General features: G+C 40.8%; 1 protein-coding gene across 3 annotated transcripts in view; it reads left to right on the top strand.

Annotated features, from left to right (window-relative positions):
* The window catches only part of GTPBP8 (GTP binding protein 8), a 201,139-nt gene extending 189,466 nt beyond the window's left edge, over window positions 1-11,673 (top strand). For all 3 annotated transcript variants that reach the window (XR_014824829.1, XR_014824826.1, XR_014824824.1), the window contains one exon: window positions 11,587-11,673. The gene's annotated coding sequence lies outside the window, so the exon portion shown is untranslated. The remainder of the gene's footprint in view (window positions 1-11,586) is intronic.
* The last annotated feature ends 6,320 nt before the right edge of the window (window positions 11,674-17,993 follow it).

Raw genomic sequence — 17,993 nt, 5'->3', positions numbered from 1 at the left:
TGCATTTATCAAAAAAACCCTCCTTTTTTTAATTTAAAAAACTTTTTTTAAATTTTTTTATTTTTTTGTCTTTTGTCTTTTTAGGCCCACACCCTCGGCGGAAGGAGGTTCCCAGGCTAAGGGTTGAATCAGAGCTACAGCCGCTGGCCTACGCCAGAGCCACAGCAGCGCGGGATCCGAGCTGAGTCTGCGATCTATACCGTAGTTCATGGCAACGCCGGATCCTTAACCCACTGAGTGAGGCCAGGGATCAAACCTGCAACCTCATGGTTCCTAGTCGGATTCGCTTCCACTGTGCCGCAACGGGGAACTCCCCCTTCTTTTTTTAAAAGCAAATTTTATTGGAGTATAGATGACTTACAATGCTTCAAGTTACAGCAGAGTGAATCAGCCATACATATACATATGTATCCATTCTTTTTCAGATTCTTTCCCCATATAGGCTACCACAGAGTATTGAATAGGTTTCCCCAGGCTATGTAGTAGGTCATTGCTACTAATCAATTTTGTATAAGGTAGTGTGTATATGGCAATCCCAACCTTCCAATCCATCCCTCCCCTCAACATTTCCCCTTTAGTAACCACAGGTTTGGTTTTGAAATCTTTGATTTTGTTTCTGTTTTGTGAATAAGTTCTTTTGTATTAGTTTTATTAGATCCTATATATGTCTTTCTCTGACTTTCTTCACTTAGTATGATAATCTTTAGGTCCAGGCATGTTGCTGCAAATGGAACTATTTTGTTCTTTTTTTATGGCCGAGTAATATTCTATTGTGTATATATACCACATTTTCTTTATCCAATCTTCTGCTGATGGACATTTAGGTTGCTTCAGTGTCTTAGCTATTGTAAATAATGCAGTAGGGTGCATGTAACCTTTCCAATTATGTTTTTCTCTAGATATATGCCCAAGAGTGGGATTACTAGATCATATGGTAGTTCTATTTTTAATTTGTTAAGGAACCTCCATACCGATCTCCACAATGGTTGCACCAACCTACATTCCCACCAGCGCTGTAGGAGGAAAACTCCTTTTGACACCACACATTTGTTTTTTGGAAGATATTTCTTCTAGATCCTTCTGCCCATCTGCTCTGCTTTTTTCCTTTTTTATTGGAGTATAATTGCTTTACAGTCTTGTGTTAGTTTCAGGTATACAGCAAAGTGATTGAGTTCATTCTTTTTCAGATTCTTTTCCCATATAGGTTATTACAGAATATTGAGTAGAGTTCCCTGTGCTATACACTAGGTCCTTGTTGGTTATCTATTTTATATATAGTAATGTGTATATGTTAATCCCAAACTCCTAATTTATCCCTCCCTGCCCCCACCTTTCCCCTTTGGTAACCGTAAGTTTGTTTTCAAAATCCGAGTTCTTTTCTGTTTTATAAATAAGTTCGTTTGTATCATTTTAAAAATTAGATTCCACGTATAAGTGATAAATGATATTTGTCATTCTGTGGCTTACATAGTATAAGTCCAGTATACTATACTTACATAGTATAAAGTCCATCCATGTGGCTGTAAATGGCATTATTTTGTTCTTTTTATGGCTGAGTAATATTCTTTTGTACATATGTACCACATCTTCCTTATCCATCCTTATATCATTGGATGCTTCCAGGTCTTGGCTATTGTAAATAGTGCTGCAGTGATCATTGGTTAAAACAGAAGAGCATTTCATAGAACTGAAGACATGAGTCCTCATATTTAAAAGTCCCTCTGAGTACCGAGCATGGAGAACAAAAAGATGCTCATCTGACACCTTGGTGTGCTGCAGTGATCATTGGGGTGCATGTTCCTTTTCAAATTATGGTTTTCTCTGGATATATGCCCAGGAGTGGGATTGCTGAATCATGTAGTAGTTCTACTTTTGTTTTATTGAGGAACATCTATACCATTCTCCAGAGTGGTTAAACCATTCTCTGCTTTTTAACCTGCTGCACAGCTGTTTTACTGGGACTGTGCTGATCTAGTTTAAATCCATTTATTTCTTTCTCTCCCTTCCTCCCACCCTCCTTTTTCTTGCTGCCTTCTCTCTCACTTCTTTCTCTCTCTCTCTCTTTGTGTATTCTCAAGTAAGATGGTTTATCAGGGTATAGAATAAGTTGAAAATAAATTTTCTCATAATCTGAAGATATTTATATACTTTTTTTTTTTTTTTTTTTGTCTTCTTAGGGCCGCACCCATGGCACATGGAGGTTCCCAGGCTAGGGGTCTAATTGGAGCCGTAGCTGCTGGCCTACGACAGAGCCACAGCAACACCAGATCTGAGCCGCTTTTGCGACCTACACCACCACTTATGGAACGCCAGATCCTTAACCCACTGAGCAAGGCCAGGGATCGAACCCACAACCTCATGGTTCCTAGTCAGATTCGTTTCCACTGCACCACTGTGGGAACTCCTGTTATTTATATTCAGTTATTTCCGTTGAGAGATCAATGCTGATTCTAGTCTGGTTCTAAGTTTTTGTAAGTGCTCAGTTTTTGTTTCTTGGCATTTGGATCATTTGTTTCACCTTGATATTTTAAAATGCCACAACGAGGTGTCAGATGAGCACCTTTTTTTCGTCCATGCTTAGTACTCAGAGGGATCTTTAAATATGAGGACTCATGCCTTCAGTTCTGTGAAATGCTCTTCTATTTCTGTGGTAATTTTCTTTCCTTTATTTCCTCTGTTTCTTATCTTGATATTTTTATCAATCAGATATATGAACAATTGAGGTGATTTTTTTCTGCCTCTTTATATATTTTTGTCTTTTAAATTTTACTTTCTGAGAAATTGTCTTTATATTTTATTTTCCAACTCAGAAGAGACATTTACTCTTGTTTTATTTTTCAGGCAGCCATAGTTTTAAGTGTTTTGTTTTGTTTTTTAATGGCTACATTCGTGGCACATGCAAGTTCCTGGACTAGGGATCAAATCGGATCAACAGCTGCAATCTGTGCTGTAGCTGCAGCAATCCTGGGTCATTTAACCCACTGTACCAGGCCAGGTAAGAAACCCACGACTCTAGAGCGACCTGAGCTGCTGCAGTTTTAAGTGTTTTTAAATAGCATCTTGTTTGCGTTTTGCTTAAGCTATTACAAAGTATTATCAGGGGGATGTGAGAAATCATTCCTAAAACAAGACTTTTTATAGTTCTCTTTACAGTCCTGTTTTGATTCTATGAATTTTCTCCTACTTCTAGTATTTTCGTATTAGTTTATCTTCATGTTTCTCCTTCATGCTATAAAGTCTTTGGTTTCTCATTCATATTCAAATATAAAGTAACAGGCAGAGTTTAAGCTTTGTGTATACAAGTGAGACCCATCAAAAGGGAATATTTACTCCAGGGGTGAGGGGACACTAGACAGTCCTTTCGCTTTGAGATTCTTGTAGACCATAGGTGTCAGGCTCCGCAATATTTCCCTTAGCTTTCCCCAAATGGTTTGTTCTTTTTTGTAGAGTAGACCCCCTCCTTTTTCCCATTTGTAGGTACATACCTAAGGACCTGGTACTTTTGCTTGCAGCTGCTGCAGCAGGGTGGGGGGCGGGGGGGGGAATGTGTGTTGAAAATTGACCGTTTCATCTATAGAGTCTTGCCTTGTCTCCCTGTATTTAGGACCTGACCTCTCTTTTGAGGTCTCGAGCTTCTCCAGGGCACAGACCACTTGCTTCTTGGCTACAGCCATCTCTGTGTGTACATTCTCAGCTCTCTCCTCTGTACTGCTCCATCAGTCACTACATTTTCATCTACTTTTAGTCTTTAGTAAATATGTTGCAGCTTCTTGTGCCCTTTCCCATTTTGATTAAAGAAGATTGATAACTTTTTTATTATTCCCTTGGTATTGTTTAATATGTTTTGGGGAGGGAAGCAATAAATGTGTGTGCTCAATCAACTACCTTGAACCAGAGGTTTCCATCTTATTATTACTCTCTGAAGCCTCAGTTATGATCTTACTAATACCTACAACACACATCAATTAGAAATTAATATTTCTCATGTTTACCCATTCTTTTTTAAACCACTGCTTTTGAGGTAAAGTTAATTTACAGTGTTGTGTTAGTTTCAGGTGAATAGCAAGGTGATTCTTCTCTTTTTCATTCTTTTCCTTTGTAGGTTATTACAAGATATTGGATATGGTTCCTTTCCTATAACATTAGTCTTTATTATCTATTTTATATAAAGTAATGTGTATATGTTAATCCCAAACTCCTAATTTCTCTTTCACCCCCCCATATATCCTTTGTAACCATAAGTTTGTTTACTATGTGAGTCTATTTCTGTTTTGCAAATAAGTTCATTTGTTACCTGTTTTTTGATTCCACGTATAAGTGATATCATGATATTTGTCTTTCTCCGGGTTCCTTCATTAAGTATGGTAATCACTGGGTCCATCTATGTTACTGCAAGTGGCATTATTTCATTCTTTTTAATGGGTGAATATTCTTCTTTATTTTTTTATTGCTCAATGACTTGTATTACATATATAGGTGTACAACAATCATCGCAACCCAATTTTATAGCATTTCCATCCCAAACCCTCAGTGCATCCCCCCACCCCCCAACCTGTCTCATTTGGAAACCATAAGTTTTTCAAAGTCTGTGAGTCAGTATCTGTTCTGCAAAGAAGTTCATTGTGTACTTTTTTAGAAGTGATAGCATTTGATGTTGGAGTCTCACTGTCTGACTTACTTCACTTAGCATGGTAATTTCTGGGTCCATCCATGTTGCTGCAAATACCATTATTTCCTTTTAATGGCTGAGTAATATTCCATTGTGTAAATATACCACATCTTCTTATCCATTCTTCTATCAATGGACGCTTTGGTTGCTTCCAGGTCTTGGCTATTGTAAATAGTGCTGCAGTGTACATTGAGGTGCATGTATCTTTCCAAATTAGATTTATCTCTGGATATATGCCCAGAAGTGGGATTACAGGATCATATGGCAGCTCTGTATTTAGTTTTTTGAGGCACCTCCATACTATTCTCCATAGTGGCTGTGCCAATTTACATTCCTACCAACAGTGTCAGGGTTCCCTTTTCTCCACACCCTCTCCACCATTCCTTATTTGTAGACTTTTTGACGATGGCCATTCTGACTGGTACGAGATGATATCTCTTTGTAGTTTTGATCTGCATTTTTCTAACAATTAGCTTTGTTGAGCATCTTTTCATGTGCCTGTTGGCCATCTCACCTATTCTTTCAATTCCCACTCCCACTATCCAGTTCTGACTCTCACTACATCTCACCTAGGTTATTACAGTTAACTGATTAGTCCTTTATTTCAAATCTCTACCTTCTTTCATAAACTGTAATTCAGATTGCATCAATTACCTGCTCAAAAACCTTAATGCTCCCTATTAACTGTAAAAGAAAACCTAACTTTGCCTAGGATCTAAAGTTCTCAATAATCTGTTCTCTGAACAATTTTATCAGATTGCTTCTTCCTTCTAGAATGTCCCCCTTTGCCATCTCTACAGCTCCAAACCTTATTCTGTTTTTTTCCTTTGTTCACACCACAGCTATCTCCTTCTGGAAAACTTCATTGATTTGCTGACTCCCTCCCCATGCCTCTCTACCCTGCCCTCCAACTCTGGTGTCTCTCATACCCCTTCCTGAGCCTCTCAGAGCATCTGTCACCAAAGGTCTGTATGAGTTTCTGAGGGCAGAGACCTGCTTTATTCACTGCATGTCTCTACGACCAAGCAGAATGGCTAGCACATAATAAGAATTCAGGGATTATTTGTTCAAACAAAATAACTGAATTTGCTTTTCTCTCTTAAGACATTGCCCCCCCCCCCTTTGGCATTGCCATGCAGCCCTCCGCCCACTCACTGCATTTAGAGCTTGGAACATGATAGCATTCAAATATTATTTGGTGAATGATTAGATATTATTACTACCTTGTTTTTTCCCTAGGGAAACTTTAAAACCCTGCAACTTATCACCTTAGGTAAATCTAATTCATGCTAAAGTGCTAATAGAAAAGGGCTAAAATTCGGGTTCTCAAGAAGTGGTGGGCATTTGAACTGAGGTTGTTTAGAAACCCAGCCTTTATGATCTCAAAAGACATCAGCCATCAACCATTAGCCTGCCTGGGGCCCCTGCCTACCTGGATCTTGGAGCTGAAGAGACCAAAATTAGAGGGGAGAGAGGGAAAGCCAGACAGCATGTGGGACAATGTTTAAATTACTATGCTGCAGCCCTAGGAAACAAGGAAGGTGGTCACTGTCTAGACAGGATAGTAGTGACTAATGTGAGGCATTTAGGATGGCAGTGAGTCTAAGGAATAGACTAAGTCCAAGGGGACGAAACAAAAATGGAAACATGAATCAATACTGAAAATTGTTTTGATCTTTATATTTCCTCTACACAGAGTGTATCAGTCATTATCCGTTTGGTTAATTAGGTCAATCTGGGTAAAAGTTTGTGCTGTTTAATAGACCAAATTCACTAGGTAATAAATCAAGTACTATTTCTTGTCCTGCCTACCCACAAAGTCTCTGAGCTGAGCTAATCCTTTTTAATTGGATGTATTTGGAGGGAAATAGAAGCAGAACACACTAGTGTGTCTGTGTTCATGAGCATGTGTGTGGACATACACACATACATACCCTGGACATTGGATTAGGTATGTTTTAAACGGGTCTTTTTTCCTATCACTCATCTTTTTTTTTGTGACCCAGAAGCGGGTTACCCAGACTTCTCTCCTAAGATGGCTTGCAGCATTCCTTCAGCAACCCAGGGCTTAAATCAAAGTTTGTGGCCACTCACGGTTTTAACCCAGGGTGGCTTTTCAGGTAAAAAAAAAAAAACCCAGAGAATCAGGGCTCTGGGGAAATTCTCTTGTATAGGGTGTCAGGAGGAGATGGAGCCTTTCTAGTTTCTCTGCTTTTCTCTCTTGGCTTTTCTAGGTATGATCCTGTTGTGGGGCCTGGGGGCCTGGAGCCAGGAAAAGGGTTAGCAAATGTTCCCCCTCAGTGTTTCTGAGGGATTCCTGACAGAGCCCATCAGAGCTGCCTTTTATCACCACTGCACGCTTTAGTGCATCTGTCATGGCTCTCAGACATCGTGTTCCCTGCTGGATTAATCCTGCCTGCATTCAGACTCAGGATGTGGGCCACAGGGAGGGAGGAGACTGAGGGGAGGGAGGGGGAAGAAGGAGGGGGTGGGGAGAGGAGGGAAATAAGGTGAGAGAAGAAAAAGAAACTGTGGAAGTACCAAGTGAAAAACTTAGGAAGGAAAAAAAAATTAATTTGCAAAATTAAGGGGAAAATACAGTTTGGACAAATAATAGCTAAAAATCTAAAAAGAGAGCAAAGGACCAAAACAAACAAACAAAACAACAAAAAAACAGGCAAGGAGTTCCTGTCATTGCTCAGTGGTTAACGAACCCAGCTAGTATCCATGAGGACACTGGTTTGATCCCTGGCCTCGCTGAGTGGGTTAAGGATCCAGCATTGCTGTGAGCTGTGATGTAGGTCACAGACGCAGCTCAGATCCCACGTTGCTGTGGCTGTAGCGTAGGCCAGAAGCTGCAGCTCCAAATCAACCCCTAGCCTGGGAACCTCCATATGCCTCAGGTGCGGCCCTAAAAAATAAAAAGCAAAAAAAAAAAAAAAAAAAAAAAAAGACAAAGAAAATCACTTTGGCATTCAGTCCCTTAGTGAAAGGTGTTTTCGAAAGATAAGGACTGCTGGGTTTAGCATATGATGAGTTCCAAGTATGATGGTGCCTGTGTGTCTTACAGCCACAGAGAGCCTCCCCATCCAGACTACTTGGCATGTCTAGCTCTTCCAGTGCTGTCCAGGAGAGTCTAGTCTCAACTGAGAAACTAGAAGCACAGACATATGAGGTCTCTCACTCTGAGTGAGTATCTTGAGGACAGAGACTAAACCTAAATCATTTCTATTCCCTCTCAGCACTTGGAACCAGACACTTAGTAAGTCCTCAGTTAGTTTTTGTTCATTGTTTGAGAGGGGTCAGGAAAGGCATCAGAGAATCCGTACATATGAGCTGGACCTTGAAGCCTTAATGTACAGGCTGCACTTGGCATACAGAAAGTGCTCAATAAAGGAAGCTTGCCTTAGTAAGTTTGTGGAGATGAAGAGCAAGGTAAAGGGACAGAGTTCACCCAGAGTGGCCAGATCAGTGTCTCCCAGCCTTTTGTGTTTATAAGAATTGCTAGAGGAGCTAGGTTTTTTCTTTTTTTATTTGCTCATTAAAATATATTTTAATCATTACATTTAATATAATAGAGGAGCTAATTTTGACCTGCAGAATCCTGAGGTCTCTCCAAAATTCTGATTCAGTAGCCCTGAGGGCCGGCGACAATATCTGCATTTTAAACAAACACTGCCAGTTTATTGTCTTACAGGTAGTCTGCAAACCACACTTTGAGAAGCACAGGCTGGGGGATTGGGGAGGTGGGGGCAATGGGCGTGGCTTGAGTGTGTCGAAAGATGAGACCCGAGTTGGTTGAGAAGTGCTTGGACCCTGTCCAGGAGGGGAGCCCTCCGGGGTTTCTAAGCAGAGGAGTGACAGGGCCAGATCTGTGATGGAAATCAACTGTTCTTACTGAAGCTCGGGGCATTTTCTCTTTGCTTCTGCTCCATTAGATATCATTGCTTCAAGGGCCCTGAACAAATAACGTTCCATTAAAGCCTCCAGGTTTTGTAGGACCCAGGGTTCCAGTTACCAGTGGAATGTGAAGTTCACAGGCTGCGTTCAGGCTTGCAAGGAGAGGATTAATTAGGTAAAAAGGCAGTTGCACACATAAGTGGGTGCCCACACCCCAGTCTGGCCTGGTGTTTTGGTGCACTCATTCAGGCATACAATACTCTTTTCAGTTCTAAGCGCCACCTCTTGAAACAAGTTAAAAAGCGAGTTCCAAGTGAGATGCCCAAGTGCTGTGTTTTACACAGACTAATGATCAACAGCTTTCTGTTTTTATGGTCCTGGCAACCACACTGCGCTCACACTGCTAAAGATGCCATAGAAAAGAATCCTGTCTCTCACATCTGACTACATAGCTGAGTGCAGAAAATCATGTTTTAGGTCTAAAAACAAAAGTGATTGCTCCACTGAAATTATTTGTTTCTTAAAAATTGTACCTATTGTTTTTTTTTTAGCATTTAAAAATGCCATATATTTCATTGTGTGGGGACAGTGAAATTAAAATTAACATTTGCAAAGTGTTCTACCCTTTGGAAAACATTTTTATATATAATATCTATTGAGTCTTAAAATAATCGTACGAGATAGTGTCATTATTCCCATTTAGAGATGAGAAAACAAACTGTAGGGCTTAGTGATTTGTTTAAATCCATACAGCTGGAAATTGTGGCACCAGAAACCTGTCTCAGGTCTTCTGATCGCAAGATCCAGGGTTTCACAGTGGCTGCAGGAACCTTGATAGTCAGTGGGAATGCAGCCTTGTCTGTTCTCCCCATCATACCTCCACTCTGTGCTGTAGCTTGGCTTCACACCTAGTTGCCTAACATTTTGTTCATGTCAAATATCTTTTTTTTTTTTTTTTGGTCTTTTTAGGGCCACACCCACAATATATAGAAGTTCCCAGGCTAGGCGTCGAATCAGAGTTACAGCTGCTGGTCTACACCACCAGCCACAGCAATGCCAGATCCAAGCCATGTCTGCAACCTACATTGTAGCTCATGGCAATGCCAGATCCTTAACCCACTGAGCAAGGCCAGGGATTGAACCTGCATCCTCATGAATGCTAGTCAGATTCAGTACCACTGAGCCACGAAGGGAACTCCCCATGTCAAATATCTTTGACAGGGAGAGATGGGAGAGGTCATGGAAAATACGTCTGAGTTGATGGTCAGCTACATTGGAAAAAAGATTGCCTGTGAGAATGAAACTATTGCTGTGATGTTCTAATAAAGATTATCTATTTCCTTGTTTTTACATTATTTGGAATTCTTCTGTAAGGAAGAGCTTCCCCTTCTACCATATTCATCCATTCATTCAATTATTTATTTATATCAGTGTAGATTCATGGACATTTATTTTGTCCTGTGAGTTACAATCCAATGCAATGGCTGTTTGTTTTGTTATTGAAATTGTCCCAGTTTTGCCTGCAGGTTGGCTGGTTTGCCCTTTCAACACTGCTCATCCTTTTTCAGGCACTTCCTTGCTTCTCTAGCAGCAGGAGATGCTCCCAGCTCAACTTGTACTTTTCCCACCACAGCCCTGGAATTAAACACTCTTCTAAGAATCCCAATTCCTTAGTTTGGAGAATGGGATGTAAAAACCAAGACTTAGGTGGTGAGTGTGCTGACTGCTACTGGATGTCACTGCTTCTGGCCCTCTTAGCAGATAGAGCTAGGAAATCTATGGATGAATACTAGTAGCATACTAGATACATATACAGTATACACATCTATGTTTATTTCTGTATCTCTCTAGATAGAGACATAGACATAGATATAAACCATGAGTTTATACTGGTAACTCTGACTCTCATCCAAAACCATAGATTTCATTCTGGCCTTCCCTCTTTCCTTATTTGTAACTTATTTATTTGACAGTGAAATGCCTGACTTTCATATACAGTGTATTTAGGTATTTGATCAACCCTAGTGTATACACAGAGTAGTTCCAGAATCACTCATCCATATCCCCATGAGAAATAAATTTACTAACAAGAATACAATATTTGTGTATAGTTCTATTTAACATTAGCTTTATAGCATCCACTCAAAATATCTATTTCCAAAGTAATTTAATTCTTTTCTTCCCACCTCCTACTTTACGATTCTATTATTCACTTGTAATATGGTTAGGGTTCAGTTGTCACAGTTTGTATTCCATTTTGGGTTCCTCCCTCATTCTGATTCAGTTTGTAAAAATGTATATATTGTAAAATTTTCTTTATGAAGTATAGTTCCCTGAGTTTTGACAGCTGCACTTTGTGCTTTTTTTTTTTTTTTTTGCCTTTTTAGGGCTGCACCTGCAGCATATGGAAGGTCCCAGGCTAGATGTCAAATCAGAGTCTACACCATAGCCACAGCAACAAAGGATCCAAACCACCTCTGTGAGCTACACCACAGCTCACGGCAATACTGGATCCTTAATCCACTGAGCAAGGCCAGGGATCGAACCCACATCCTCATGGATACTAGTCAGGTTCGTTACTGCTGAACCACAACGGTAACTCCAATGTTATTCATTTTTAAGTTATGTTCATTAAAATGTTTAAGTTTTAATAAAATTTAAGTTATGTTCTTTCTGGCATTTACATTTATTTTCTAAAATGTTTTATAACTATGAATTGGTCGTTCCTGAGGGAGATAAGCATCAGCATCTGTTTCACATCCGAAGGCCTCAAGCTGAGAAGCCAAGCTGGATCTGTATGCACCCACTGTTTCAAATTTGGTCAAGTCATTATTTTCCATCACCTAAGCAACCCAGGTCTGCACAGTCAGATTGGCTGTGCTGTCAATCCATATTAAGACATCAAACAGCTGATGAGGGGAGAGTGTATAGAATCAGGGTTGAGAGAAAAAGCAATATTACATACTGGCAGCTGCAACTCTTCCTCTCTCCTTTTTTATTTTCCTTCATTTCTTCAGCTAAGAGCTACTCACTACCTGCTGTACTCCAGAAGTTGTATAATGGTGATTAAGGCCCAGGACCTGGCGTTAAAAGTTTCATATCAGGTGAGGAAAATTGAAAATACACCACAGTGTAAGTGGCATCCCTTGTGGCTGAGAAATATGACAGCCTGAAATAATTATTAAAACAGTCCAATAAGTGCTGTGATAAAGGTAAACATCAAAAGACACGGGTCCTTGGTTTACAGGCACCTCTCACAGGCTGGGAAGCTGAGGTGGGCAAGGAGGGCCAGAGGAGGTAACAATTTAGCTAAGTTTTGCAGGACAAGCAAGAGTTTCATGCAGAAGTCAGTAAGGGTACTCCAAGCAAAGGCAGCACATGCACAAAGACCCAAAGCAATTGTTCTAAGGAAGTTCTCTGTGGTGAGGGAGGGAATAGGGTCAGGAGTGGGGAATAGTCAGATCGTATGGAGGAGACAATTACTAGGGACTGTGTGAAAGATTTTGTGCACTTAGCAGTTTGACTTCATCCTAAAAGTGAGGAAATCATTGAACAATTTCCTAGAAGAGGGAGGGATATGGCATGATCAAATTGGCCATTTCTAAAGATGTCTCCATCAGGCATGTGGAAAATGGACCAGTGATGGAGGCAGATGGGAAATAGGGAAATTAATCAAAAGGCTTCTGCATTATTCTCCATGAGAAGTGATGATGGTCTGGATTGACAGTTGCAGAGAGGACTGAATGCAGGTAATGAATTTTGGGGAGACTTTAAGTATGGCCTGTAGGAGACTGTTGAATGAAAAGAGTGAGGAAAAAAGCATCAAAGATGATTCCCAAGTTTTTCAGACAGTCAGACAGATCACGGTGTTATGAGGCAGTTTAAGACTATTTTTTTTTGTTTGTTTAAAAAAGAGAGAGAAAGGGTTCCCTCATGGATTGGCGGGTTAAGGATCTGGCATTGTCACTGCTGTGGCTCTGGTTACTGCTCTGGCACAGGTTGGATCCCTGGCCCAGAAACTTCCACATGCCATGGGCATGGCCAAAAAAAAGGGAGAAGCAGATTTTTTCCTGCTAAATAAGAAGGGCTTTGCTAATATTACTCATATTCATCGAGGAGGGATCAAATATGACAGAGTTGGGAGTTCCCATCGTGGCGCAGTGGTTAACGAATCCGACTAGGAACCATGAGGTTGCGGGCTCGATCCCTGGCCTTGCTCAGTGGGTTAATGATCCGACGTTGCCGTGAGCTTTGGTGTAGGTTGCAGACGTGGCTCGGATCCCTTGTTGCTGTGGCTCTGGCGTAGGCTGGCGGCTACGGCTCCGATTAGACCCCTAGCCTGGGAACCTCCCATATGCCGCGGGAGCGGCCCAAGAAATGGCAAAAAAGACAAAAAAAAAAAAAAAATATATATATATACATATATATATATATTTTTTTTCTTTTTGCACTGCTCCATGCTATTATTCCTAGACCCCCTGTAGAAGAAAGGAGAGGATTCCAGTCCCATGAGAGAGTAGAAAGTTAACAGTGTCAGGTGGGTTTGAGTTTGGTGTGTTCAGGCATCTGCACGGCCACATGGCCAGTGCAGTTGCACAGAGCCTTGTACTCAGAAAGGCCTTTTGCTCGATTTTAATCTCTGTGGCCACCATCTTGGAATTCTGTCTTTGAATTTGTGTCTTTTAAATGAAGTTCAACTGGTCAGTGAAGCATACCCTGGAGGCTTGGAGACTCAGCTCACATGTGGTCCTGCCTCCAAGTGTTTTCCTGGAATAAGTTCTTAACTGCCTAGCCCTTTCAACCCTGGTATCCTAGCCTCCCCAGCCTTCCCCATCCCATGCCTGCTCCTTTGTGGCCCTCTGTTCCTGGTGAGGACCTGCACATAAGTGTGGAGAGGGTTGGGGTATAGCACTACATCTCAGAGAAGGGCAAGGCAGTGGCTGTCCCCACCCTAGGCTGGTAGGTTCACAGTGCTTTCAGCAGACAACTGGACATGGGCCTCTAGCCTACTCCCTAGTGTGTCTTGGTGTGGAAGTTACAAGCCCTTGGGTGTCAGTGTTCTAATGTGGGTGTGAAAAAGAGAGGTTGACTCCCTGACTCCTGACTGGGACTCTGCATTTTTATTTTGCATTAAAATCTGCAAATAAGGTAGCCAACCCCTGGGTGTGTTTATGGATTTTTTTTTTTTTTTTTGAATGAGGGAATCAGTGGGTTGTGTGAGTCATTTTCTTAGTCCTTCCTTATCCCAGGCAGAGGTTCATAGGTAAAGTGCTTCTCAAATTGGGCCCACCAAGCCTCAGATGATCCCATTTCCATTTCCAACCAATAGAAGGCAAAAAAAAGATGAAACTGAGTCAGAGTTGGAGAAGTAGCGTAGTGGGGAGGTTCCTACAGTACTACTACTAGCCTGACATCTCTGCCTTCCTCTCACCTCCCCTTTATTCCTCATGGCTCCCGCCCTGAGGACTCTTCACCAGAACCCAAAAGTGGGGTGGGGCTGAGTTACCGTGGGGCACAGCTTATTTCCTTTTGCTGTGACCAAAAAATCCTATTAAATCCCTGATAACTCACAAAGGAGAAAGAAAATAACATGTTGGGAAGAAAAGCGAGCACATTACCTGTCTCTGAGCTCGCCAGTGGCAGCTTTGGCATTTGATTCTGCCCTGCTCAGTCCCCGGAACATTGATTTCCCTCCGTGGAAGCATCTCATGGCTAAATACCCTTACAGGATATGTGAGAAACTCCTTCCCTCTTAAATGGCTGACTGAACAAATTTAACGGAGGCAGTTACCCACTGAGTTTGGTATCAAAGCTCTGAGGTCTGGTTCTCTTTGAGCTTTTGCTTTCATCTGGAGTCTCAAGCCCCCTGCCCTCCTCTGCCATCAGCCACACAATATCAAACAGCTGGAGTCTGGGCAGCTCTAGGATCCAAATTTCTCAGCTTAACACGTGAGAGGGATGGGGGGGCGAGAGGGGAGAGAGGCCAGAGGGAGCTGATGAAGGTAGGGGTTTCATGTGGGACTAAATGAGGCCTGTGCCTGCTTCAGAGAATCTTATATCTTGGGAAAATGGAGTCTCTTAGACCTTGTCTCTTAGGCCAGATTCCACTTGTCTGAGACTTAATGTGTGTGCAAAATCCAGCATGCTGCATGGGTCACACAAATGGCCTTGGAGTACCCTGTTTTCCATTTCTCTAGCTTCACCTCTGACTCAAACAACTACCACTTATGGAGTGCCCACCAAGGGTTATATTAAATATATATGAAGTAATGGTCAAGGCATTGGAATGGACCAGTCAGTTTATAAGTGCTGGCCATAAACAACTGATACAGTTGTACCGGATGAGTAAGAGTCATATACTGAAAGAGATACTTCATATATATTATTTCAAATTTTCACAAATGAAGAGAGTGGAATTCAGAGTATCCAAGCTTATACAGCATAAGACTGGATCCAAACCCAGATTTGTCTCGATCCCGCAATCTCCCTTTTTTACGTCATCCTCACCCTGGGGTACCCTTGTCTGTAGGCAGCCTCAAGGGGATCTGGAGACAATCCCTTAAGTCAAAGTACACATGGCCAGTAGGAACATCTGATTTGGCAACGCTGGCTGAGACAAGTCAGACCCAGCCCGCTCAAACTTGAATGGAAGTAGATGGCGTTGTACCAGGCTCACCTGTATTTCTGCCTCAACCGTGCAATTTAGGGTTTAATTATACACTGTCTTGCATTGTTTACTAATTGTTGCAGAGCCAATCTTATACTTTCATTCATCATTCTTCATTCACTCATCAAATATTTTAGAGCAACACAGCACATTCCTTCTCTGGCAGCTCTTGCGATACCCAGCATGGAGAAGTAGGCCAACTCAGATGACTAGTTAATGGCCCACTAAAGAACAAATGAGGGCTAATTTTCCTAATAATAAATTAATGAATTAAGTTTTGTCTTTATTTTGAAAATGTTTTTTAGTAAATAAAAACTTCAAACATTCAGCAGCTGGAATTTGAAACTAGGAAGTTGGATGCACAAATATTTTATTTCTATCACCTTTAATCAAGATAAAAAGTCTTTATCCAAACATTAGCTCCGGAAATAGGAATGTATACAATAGTCAATCTACTAATTGCTGTTAGTGCTGTGGATATTAATATCTAAGCTTTAATTTAGATATCTTAACTCAGACATTAGAACTGCATCCTCTTAAGGCATACAATCCTTGGACTCTTTCATTAATTAAAATTAGTAAGTCACCTTAGCTCTTTGAATGCACTTGGATGTTCTTAAAAAAAAAAAGGAAAGAAAAGTCATTTGGAAGCATAACAAAGTTTCCTTAATGACTTGACAAAATTCAAGCGTCTTCTAAATATGCCTTTCTTACTCCACGAAGTAGCCTGTAACTCATGAAATGGTTTCAGAGAAACAATATGTTGCACTTGAAAAACCCTGGGTTTTGGAATTAGTACCACCACTTCATTGTTAGGTATCTTAGCAAGTTACTTAATTTTCTGTATCTGCAAAATGGAGATAATCAAACCTACAGGAAAGGGTTGCCATAGGAATTCAAGATCAAATGTACACACAGAATCTAGCACAGAGGCTGTGAGAGGGAGGTACCCAATAAACATTAGCTTATTTCTCAGAGGATTGTTGGGAAGGTTAAGTAAGATTGTAAATATAATTGAGCTCACATAGTAAGCAATTATTGTTCCACTCTTCCCTCTTGTGCGTTGTCTCCACTATAGTGAATGTTTGGCAGTTGTTTTCTTTATCTGGTCTGTGCAGTCATCCAAAATGGATAATTCAATCAAGTCAGCCTTGTGTTTGATGATCTCATTGTTGTAGAGATTTGAGAGATGAAAATATATATTGGAGCCATGAGAAGACAATTTTGCAATACCAGCCAAAAGTCTTTAAAATGTTCTGTTGTTCCAAACCTTCTACTCATACAAATTCACCTTTAGGAAATAATCAGAATTATAAATAAAGATTTATGACAAGATGTTTAGTCAACTGTGATGCATGATCATAATAAAAATAGAACTAATCTAAATATATGACAATAGGAGAATGGTTGAATAAATAACAGCCTCACTCTGAATAGTACACAGCTGTCTAAATTGAACTTTGGAGAAGATTTAATGACATGGGGAAAATAATCACATTCGAATGTTATATTTAAAAAGTAGGATCACAACTTATGTATACAATGAATACAGTGTTTGCAAAATATGAAAGTACCAGATGAATCACTGAAGAAACTGACTCCTATGTTGCCAAATGCATAAGGGAAAAAAAGAATAAAATATTGAATTAAGGTATTGATTTATGCTGCCCTTTTAAACATCTTCCATTTCTGTTTGGTTAGACTCATATACGCACTGAAGACAGAATATTTATTTAAATTAATGAGGAAGAAAAATAAAAAAAAGAATGACTAGAAAAAATACTTAACTCTGTTAACAGTGACACACACACACACACACACACACACACACCCCGGGGTAATTTTCCCCTTCTTTGTGCTTTTCTCTATTTTCTAAATTTTCTTCAATGAGCATATTTTATAATCAGGAAAACAGTTTTATAGTAAAAGAGAGGGAGAATTATCATATCCTATTTCTCTTTGCATCTTAGTAATTTTCTCAGCATGATCCTTTCCAGATATCCTTCACCACCAAGGAGCTGCCCTGTGCATGGGGTACAGCTGGAGTACCTACAGCACGCTGAGAGGGGAGCATCCTTTCTTCCCGTCACTCACTGGGATTCCTTCCAATTCACTCTGCACAGTCTTAGTGATGGGGTGACTTATGTAGAACTACAGTCCCCCCGGCCCACCCCCCACATAATAAATGTGAGGATCACTTCCATACTAAATGCTTCCTTCTTGACAGCAGCCCAGATAGCCCACAAGAAAGCAAGCTGCCAGAGGGAAGTCACCATGAACAGAGTGGAGAGCAGCAGAAAGCCCTTTTTGAAAGCCCAGACTCTGTTTTGAGATGGGGGCTGGGGGAAGAGTGGAGTAGGGAGGGTAGGTATAGGGAAACTGAAAGAGAGAGGAGGGGAGAATTAGTCAAGGAACTTGCTCCAGGCAAAGGGGGAGAGTTCAGAGATGCAGTGTTCTTACAGGAGTAATAATAATAAACACAATTATGTTAATACAAAGAGCCATAAAAACAACAAACACATGTGAGGTGCCAACATATGCTTGGTGCTGCTGCAGAATTAAGCCCTCTCAGCTGTGATCTGCATTCTGTCTGAACTTCATGGGAAAGATGAGCAGCCACATGAACAGCCTGGAATGGAGGGAAGTACAAGGCCATGAGTCTTTCTCTTGGCTAAATAATGTTGGTAAGGACGTCAAGCTTCTTTGTTTTCTCTTGTGCTCTGACTCACCAGAGTTCAGGGGACACCCAAAGACCAT

The sequence above is a fragment of the Sus scrofa genome, chromosome 13, assembly GCF_054392235.1.
Source record: "Sus scrofa isolate SSC_HxYL_T2T_F1_AM1 chromosome 13, Sscrofa_HxYL_maternal_Yorkshire_Landrace_v2.0, whole genome shotgun sequence".
In the NCBI taxonomy this organism is placed as follows: Eukaryota; Metazoa; Chordata; class Mammalia; order Artiodactyla; family Suidae; genus Sus; species Sus scrofa.
The sequence above is the reverse complement of the archived record's forward strand: the minus strand, read 5'-3'. Positions and strand labels throughout refer to the sequence as shown.